The following is an 8,909-nucleotide window of genomic DNA, read 5'->3' on the forward strand; positions in this document are numbered from 1 at the left end:
CCTAGAGGCAATAATAAAGTTATTATTTATTTCCTCATATCATGATAAATGTTTATTATTCATGCTAGAATTGTATTAACCGGAAACATGATACATGTGTGAATACATAGACAAGCTTAATGTCACTAGTATGCCTCTACTTGACTAGCTCATTAATCAAAGATGGTTATGTTTCCTAACCATAGACATGTGTTGTCATTTGATTAATGGGATCACATCATTAGGAGAATGATGTGATTGACTTGACCCATTCCGTTAGCCTAGCACTTGATCGTTTAGTATGTTGCTATTGCTTTCTTCATGACTTATACAAAGTTCCTACAACTATGAGATTATGCAACTCCCGTTTACTGGAAGAACACTTTGTGTGCTACCAAACGTCACAACGTAACTGGGTGATTATAAGGGAGCTCTACAGGTGTCTCCGAAGGGACATGTTGAGTTGGCGTATTTCGAGATTAGGATTTGTCACTCTGATTGTCGGAGAGGTATCTCTGGGCCCTCTCGGTAATGAACATCACTACAAGCCTTGCATGCAATGAGTTAGTTACGGAATGATGCATTACGTAATAAGTAAAGATAATTGCCGGTAACGAGATTGAACTAGGTATTGGATACCGACGATCGAATCTCGGGCAAGTAATATACCGATGACAAAGGGGACAACGTATGTTGTTATGCAGTTTGACCGATAAAGATCTTCGTAGAATATGTAGGAGACAATATGAACATCCAGGTTCCGCTATTGGTTATTGACAGAAAACAGTTCTAGGTCATGTCTACATAGTTCTCGAACCCGTAGGGTCCGCATGCTTAACGTTACGATGATAGTTTTATTATGAGTTTATAAGTTTTGATGTACCGAGGGTTGTTCGGAGTCCCGGATGTGATCACGGACATCACACGAAGTCTCTAAATGCTCGAGACATAAAGATTGATATATTGGACGACTATGTTCGGACACCAGAAGTGTTCCGGGTGATTTCGGAGAAAACCGGAGTGCGGGAGGGGTTACCGGAACCCCCCGGGGAAGTATTGGGCCTTAGTGGGCCTGAGGGGAGAGAGAGGGCAGCAGCCGAGGAGGTGGCGCGCCCCCTCCCATGAGGGGTCCGAATTGGACTAGGGGAGGGGGGCGCAGCCCCTCTTTCCCTCTCCCTCTCCCTCTCTTTCCTTCCCCCTTCTCTCTTCCTAGTTGGACTAGGAAAGGGGAGTCCTACTCCCACTAGGAAGAGGACTCCCCCCTCCTTGGCGCGCCCCTAGGGCTGGCCGGCCTCCCCCCTTGCTCCTTTATATACGGGGGCAGGGGGGCACCTCTAGACACACAAGTTGATCTTCATGATCGTTCCTTAGCCGTGTGCGGTGCCCCCCTCCACCATATGCCACCTCGGTCATATCGTTGCGGTGCTTAGGCGAAGCCCTGCGTCGGTAGAACATCATCATCGTCACCACGCCGACGTGCTGATGGAACTCATCCCCGACACCCTGCTGGATCGGAGTCCGGGGATCGCCATCGAGTTGAACGTGTGCTGAACTCGGAGGTGCCGTACGTTTGGTACTTGGATCGGTCGGATCGTGAAGACGTACGACTACATCAACCGCGTTGTCATAACGCTTCCGCTTTTGGTCTACGAGGGTACGTGGACAATACTCTCCCCTCTCGTTGCTATGCATCACCATGATCTTGCGTGTGCGTAGGAATTTTTTTGAAATTACTACGTTTCCCAACAGTGGCATCTGAGCCAGGTTTTATGCGTAGATGTCATATGCACGAGTAGAACACAAGTGAGTTGTGAGCGATACAAGTCATATTGCTTACCAGCATGTCATACTTTGGTTCAGCGGTATTGTGAGATGAAGCGGCCCGGACCGACATTACGCGTACGCTTACGCGAGACTGGTTTCACCGTTACGAGCACTCGTGCTTAAAGGTGACTGGCGGGTGTCTGTCTCTCTCACTTTAGTTGAACCGAGTGTGGCTACGCTCGGTCCTTGCGAAGGTTAAAACAGCACTAACTTTACGAACTATCGTTGTGGTTTTGATGCGAGGTAAGAACGGTTCTTGCTCAGCCCGTAGCAGCCACGTAAAATTTGCAACAACAAAGTAGAGGACGTCTAACTTGTTTTTGCAGGGCATGTTGTGATGTGATATGGTCAAGACGTGATGCTATATTTTATTGTATGAGATGATCATGTTTTGTAACCGAAGTTATCGGCAACTAGCAGGAGCCATATGGTTGTCGCTTTATTGTATGAAATGCAAACGCCCTGTAATTGCTTTACTTTATCACTAAGCGGTAGTGATAGTCGTAGAAGCAATAGATGGCGTAACGACAACGATGCTACGATGGAGATCAAGGTGTCGCGCCGGTGACGATGGTGATCATGACGGTGCTTCGGAGATGGAGATCACAAGCACAAGATGATGATGGCCATATCATATCACTTATATTGATTGCATGTGATGTTTATCCTTTATGCATCTTATCTTGCTTTGATTGACGGTAGCATTTTAAGATGATCTCTCACTAAATTATCAAGAAGTGTTCTCCCTGAGTATGCACCGTTGCGAAAGTTCTTCGTGCTGAGACACCACGTGATGATCGGGTGTGATAGGCTCTATGTTCAAATACAACGGGTGCAAAACAGTTGCACACGCGGAATACTCAGGTTAAACTTGACGAGCCTAGCATATATAGATATGGCCTCGGAACACGGAGACCGAAAGGTCGAACGTGAATCATATAGTAGATATGATCAACATAGTGATGTTCACCATTGAAACTACTCCATCTCACGTGATGATCGGACATGGTTTAGTTGATTTGGATCACGTGATCACTTAGATGACTAGAGAGATGTCTGTCTAAGTGGGAGTTCTTAAGTAATATGATTAATTGAACTTATATTTATCATGAACTTAGTACCTGATAGTATTTTGCTTGTCTATGTTTGTTGTAGATAGATGGCTCGTGTTGTTGTTCCGTTGAATTTTAATGCGTTCCTTGATAAAGCTAAGTTGAAAGATGATGGTAGCAATTACATGGACTGGGTCCGTAACCTGAGGATTATCCTCATTGCTGCACAGAAGAATTACGTCCTGGAAGCACCGCTGGGTGCCAGGCCTGCTGCTGATGCAACTGACGACGTTAAGAACGTCTGGCAGAGCAAAGCTGATGACTACTCGATAGTTCAGTGTGCCATGCTTTACGGCTTGGAACCGGGTCTTCAATGATGTTTTTAACGTCATGGAGCATATGAGATGTTCCAGGAGTTGAAGTTAATATTTCAAGCAAATGCCTAGATTGAGAGATATGAAGTCTCCAATAAGTTCTATAGCTGTAAGATGGAGGAGAATACTTCTGTCAGTGAACACATACTCAAAATGTATGGGTATAATAATCACTTGATTCAACTGGGAGTTAATCTTCCTGATGATAGTGTCATTGACAGAATTCTTCAATCACTGCCATCAAGCTACAAGAGCTTCGTGATGAACTATAATATGCAAGGGATGGACAAAACTATTCCCGAGCTCTTCGCAATGCTAAAAGCTACGGAGGTAGAAATCAAGAAGGAGCATCAAGTGTTGATGGTTAACAAGACCACCAGTTTCAAGAAAAAGGGCAAAGGAAAGAAGAAGGGGAACTTCAAGAAGAACAGCAAACAAGTTGCTGCTCAAGAGAAGAAACCCAAGTCTGGACCTAAGCCTGAGACTGAGTGCTTCTACTGCAAGCAGACTGGACACTGGAAGCGGAACTGCCCCAAGTATTTGGCGGATAAGAAGGATGGCAAAGTGAACAAAGGTATATGTGATATACATGTTATTGATGTGTACCTTACTAATGCTCGTAGTAGTACCTGGGTATTTGATACTGATTCTGTTGCTAATATTTGCAACTCGAAACAGGGACTACAGATTAAGCGAAGATTGGCTAAGGACGAGGTGACGATGCGCGCGGGAAATGGTTCCAAAGTCGATGTGATCACGGTCGGCATGCTACCTCTACATCTACCATCGAGATTAGTTTTAGACCTAAATAATTGTTATTTGGTGCCAGCGTTGAGCATGAATATTATATCTGGATCTTGTTTGATGCGAGACGGTTATTCATTTAAATCAGAGAATAATGGTTGTTCTATTTATATGAGTAATATCTTTTATGGTCATGCACCCTTGAAGAGTGGTCTATTTTTATTGAATCTCGATAGTAGTGATACACATATTCATAATGTTGAAACCAAAAGATGCAGAGTTGATAATGATAGTGCAACTTATTTGTGGCACTACCGTTTAGGTCATATCGGTGTAAAGCGCATGAAGAAACTCTATACTGATGGACTTTTGGAATCACTTGATTATGAATCACTTGGTAGTTGCGAACCATACCTCATGGGCAAGATGACTAAAACGCCATTCTCCGGAACTATGGAGCAAGCAAGTGATTTATTGGAAATAATACATACCGATGTATGCGGTCCGATGAGTGTTGAGGCTCGTGCCGGATATCGTTATTTTCTGACCTTCATAGAAAATTTGAGCAGATATGGGCATATTTACTTAATGAAACACAAGTCTGAAACATTTGAAAAAGTTCAAAGAATTTCAGAGTGAAGTGGAGAATCATCATAACAAGAAAATAAAAGTTTCTATAATCTGATCACAGAGGTGAATTTTTGAGTTACAAGTTTGGCCTTCATTTAAAACAATGTGGAATAGTTTCATAGCTCATGCCACCAGGAACACCACAGTGTAATGGTGTGTCCGAATGTCGTAACCGCACTTTATTGGATATGGTGCGATCTATGATGTCTATTACCGATTTACCACTATTGTTTTGGGGTAATGCATTAGAGACAACTGCATTCACGTTAAACAAGGCACCATCAAAATCCATTGAGACGACACCGTATGAACCGTTGTTTGGCAACAAACCTAAGTTGTTGTTTCTTAAAGTTTGGGGATGCGATGCTTATGTCAAAAGGCTTAAGTCTGATAAGCTCGAACACAAATAGAAGTGTGTCTTCATAGGATACCCTAAGGAAACAATTGGGTACACCTTCTACCACAAGTCTGAAGACAAGATTTTTGTTGCTAAGAACAGATCCTTTCTAGAGAAGGAGTTTCTCTCGAAAGAAGTGAGTGGGAGGAAAGTAGAACTTGATGAGGTAATTGTACCTTCTCTCAATTTCGAAAGTAGATCATCCGAGAAATCCGTTCCCGTGATGTCTACACCAACTGGAGAGGAAGCTAATGTTAATGATCATGAAACTTCAGATCAAGTTGCTACAAAACCTCGCAGGACAAACAGAGCACGATTTGCACCAGAGTGGTACCATAATCCTATTCTGGAGGTCATGTTACTTGACCATGACGAACCAACGAACTATGAAGAAGCTATGATGAGCCCAGATTCCGATAAATGGATTGAGGCCATGAAATCTGAGATAGGATCCATGTATGAGAACAAAGTGTGGACTTTGGTTGACTTGCTCGATGATTAGCAAGCCATAGAAAATCAATGGATCTTCAAGAGGAAGACGGATGATGATGGTAGTAGTACTATCTACAAAGCTCGAGTATCAAAAAGGTTTTCGACAAGTTCAAGGAGTTGACTATGTTGAGACTTTCTCACCCGTAGCGATGCTTAAGTCTGTCCGAATCATGTTAGCAATTGCAGCATTTTATGATTATGAAATCTGGCAAATGGATGTCAAAACTGCATTCGTTAATGTATTTTGTTAAAGAAGTGTATATGATACAACCAGGAGGTTTTGTCGATCCTAAAGGTGCTAACAAAGTGTGCGAGCTCCAGCGATCCATCTGTGGACTGGTGCAAGCATCTCGGAGTTGGAATATACGCTTTGATGAGTTGATCAAAGCATATAGTTTTATACAGAATTGTAGTGAAGCATGTATTTACAAGAAAGTGAGTGGGATCACTACAACCTTTCTGATAAGTACTCCCCCCATTCGGAATTACTCGTCCAAGAAATGAATGTATCTGGATGTATTTTAGTTGCAGATACATCTGTTTTTATCCATTTTAGTGACAAGTAATTCCGAACGGAGGGAGTATATGTGAATGACATATTGTTGATCGGAAATGAGGTAGAATTTTCTGGAAAGCATAAAGAGAAGTTCGAAAGGAGTTTTTCAAAGAAAGACTTTGGTAAAGCTGCTTACATATTGGGCATCAAGATCTATAGAGATAGATCAAGACGCTTGATAAGATTTTTCAATGAGTACATACCTTGATAAGATTTTGAAATAGTTCAAAATGGATCAGTCAAAGAAGGAGTTCTTGCCTATATTACAAGGTGTAAAATTGAGTAAGACTCAAAACCCGACCACAGCAGAAGATAGATAGAGAATGAAAGTCATTCTCTATGCCTTAGTCATAGGTTCTATAAAGTATGCCATGCTATGTACCAGACCAGTTGTGTGCCTTGCTATGAGTTTAGCAAGGAGGTACGATAGTGATCCAGGAGTGGATCACTGAATAGCGGTCAAAGTTATCCTTAGTTACCTAAGAGGACTAATGAAATATTTCTCGGTTATGGAGGTGATAAAGAGTTCGTCGTAAAGAGTTACGTCGATGCAAGATTTTACACTGATCCAGATGACTCTAAGTCTCAATCTGGATACATATTAAAAGAGGGAGCAATTAGCTAGAGTAGCTCCATGCAGTGCATTGTAGACATAGAAAATTTACAGAATGCATATGGCTCTGAATGTATCACACTCGTTGACTAAACTTCTCTCATGAGCAAAACATGATCACACCTTAGTACTCTTTGGCTGCTAATCACATAGCGATATGAACTAGATTATTGACTCTAGTAAACCCTTTGGGTGTTGGTCACATGGTGATGTAAACTATGGGTGTTAATCACATACAGATGTGAACTATTGGTGTTAAATCACATGGCAATGTGAAATAGATTATTGACTCTAGCGCAAGTGGGAGAATGAAGGAAATATGCCCTAGAAGCAATAATAAAGTTGTTATTTATATTTCCTTATATCATGATAAATGTTTATTATTCATGCTAGAATTATATTAACCGGAAACTTTGTACATGTGTCAATACATAGACTAAACAAAGTGTCCCTAGTATGCCCTGATGTCTGCTAGAACTACGTCGGTATTTCCCCAAAGAGGAAGGGATGATGCAGTATAGCGACGGTAGGTATTTCCCTCAGCGATGAGACCAAGGTTATCGAACCAGTAGGAGAACCTCCTCACACCACATAAACACCACCTGCACACATATAACAAATACTCGCAACCTGACGTGTTAAAGGGTTGTCAATCCCTTTCTGGTACGGCGCCTCTAGTGGGCAAATAACGTGAGGTAAAAAGTGGTAGATCAGATAAATAGATCGCGAAACAAATAAATTGCAGCAAGATATTTTTTTATTTTTGGTTTAATAGATCTGAAAATAAATGCAAGAGAAAATAGATCGCAAAGGAAAATATGATGAATAGAGAGACCCGGGGGCCGTAGGTTTCACTAGTGGCTTCTCTCGAGAGAAAATAGCAAACGGTGGGAAAAGAATTACTGTTGAGCAATTGATAGAACTTCAAATAATCATGACGATATCCAGGCAATGATCATTATATAGGCATCACGTCCAAGATTAGTAGACCGACTCCTGCCTGCATCTACTACTATTACTTCACACATCGACCGCTATCCAGCATGCATCTAGTGTATTAAGTTTGTGAGCAAACGGAGTAAAGCAATAAGAACAATCACATGATGTAGACGAGATTCGTTCATCTATTGCAACAGATATAGATCTCATCTTGTTATCATTAGTAGCAACGATACATACGTGTCGGTTCCCTTTCTGTCACTGGGATCAAGCACTGTATGATTGAACCCACTACAAAGCACCTCTTCCCATTGCAAGATAAATAGATCAAGTTGGCCAAACAAAACCCAAATATCGGAGAAGAAATACGAGGCTATAAGCAATCATGCATACAAGAGATCCAAGAAAACTCAAATAACTTTCATGGATAAGAACATAGATCTGATCATAAAGTCAAAGTTCACCGGATCCCAACAAACACACCGCCAAAAGACTTACACCATATGGATCTCCAAGAGACCATTATATTAATAAACAAGAGAGGGAGAGAGGAAGCCATCTAGCTACTAACTACGGACCCATAGGTCTACAAAGAACTACTCACGCATCATAGGAGAGGCACCAATGGAAGTGGTGAACCTCTCCATGATGGTGTCTAGATTGGATCTTGGTGGTTCTGGACTCTGCGGTGGCTGGATCAATATTTCGTCGAATCCCCTAGGGTTTCTGGAATATTTGGGTATTTATAGAGCAAAGAAGCGGTTCGGGCGGCACCCGAGGTGGGCATCACCCACCTGGGCGCGCCTGGGCCTCCTGGCGCGCCCTGGTGGGTGTTGCTCCCCTCGAGCAGCCCCCAGGTGCTTCCTTGGCCCACTGGCTTTCTTTTGGCCCAAGAAAATCCTCCAGGAGTTGCGTTGTGTTTGCACTCCGTTTGATATTGATTTCCTGTGATGTAAAAAATATGCAGAAAATAGCAACTTGCACTAGGCACTATGTCAAGAGGTTAGTACCAAAAAATGATATAAAATGACTATAAAATAATTGTAAAACATCCAAGAATAATAATAATATAACAGCATGGAACAATCAAAACTTATAGATACGTTGGATATGTATCACCATCCCCAAGCTTAATTCCTGCTCGTCCTCGAGTAGGTAAGTGACAAAAACAGAATTTTTGATGTGGAATGCTGCCTAACATGTTCATCACATTCTTTTCATTATAGCATGGACATATGGACTTTTATATGATCCAAAGCCATAGTCTAGTTTTGACATAAAGACATTAATACTCAAGCATACCAACAAG

This window comes from Triticum dicoccoides, chromosome 3B (genome assembly GCF_002162155.2).
Source record: "Triticum dicoccoides isolate Atlit2015 ecotype Zavitan chromosome 3B, WEW_v2.0, whole genome shotgun sequence".
NCBI classification, from domain to species: domain Eukaryota; kingdom Viridiplantae; phylum Streptophyta; class Magnoliopsida; order Poales; family Poaceae; genus Triticum; species Triticum dicoccoides.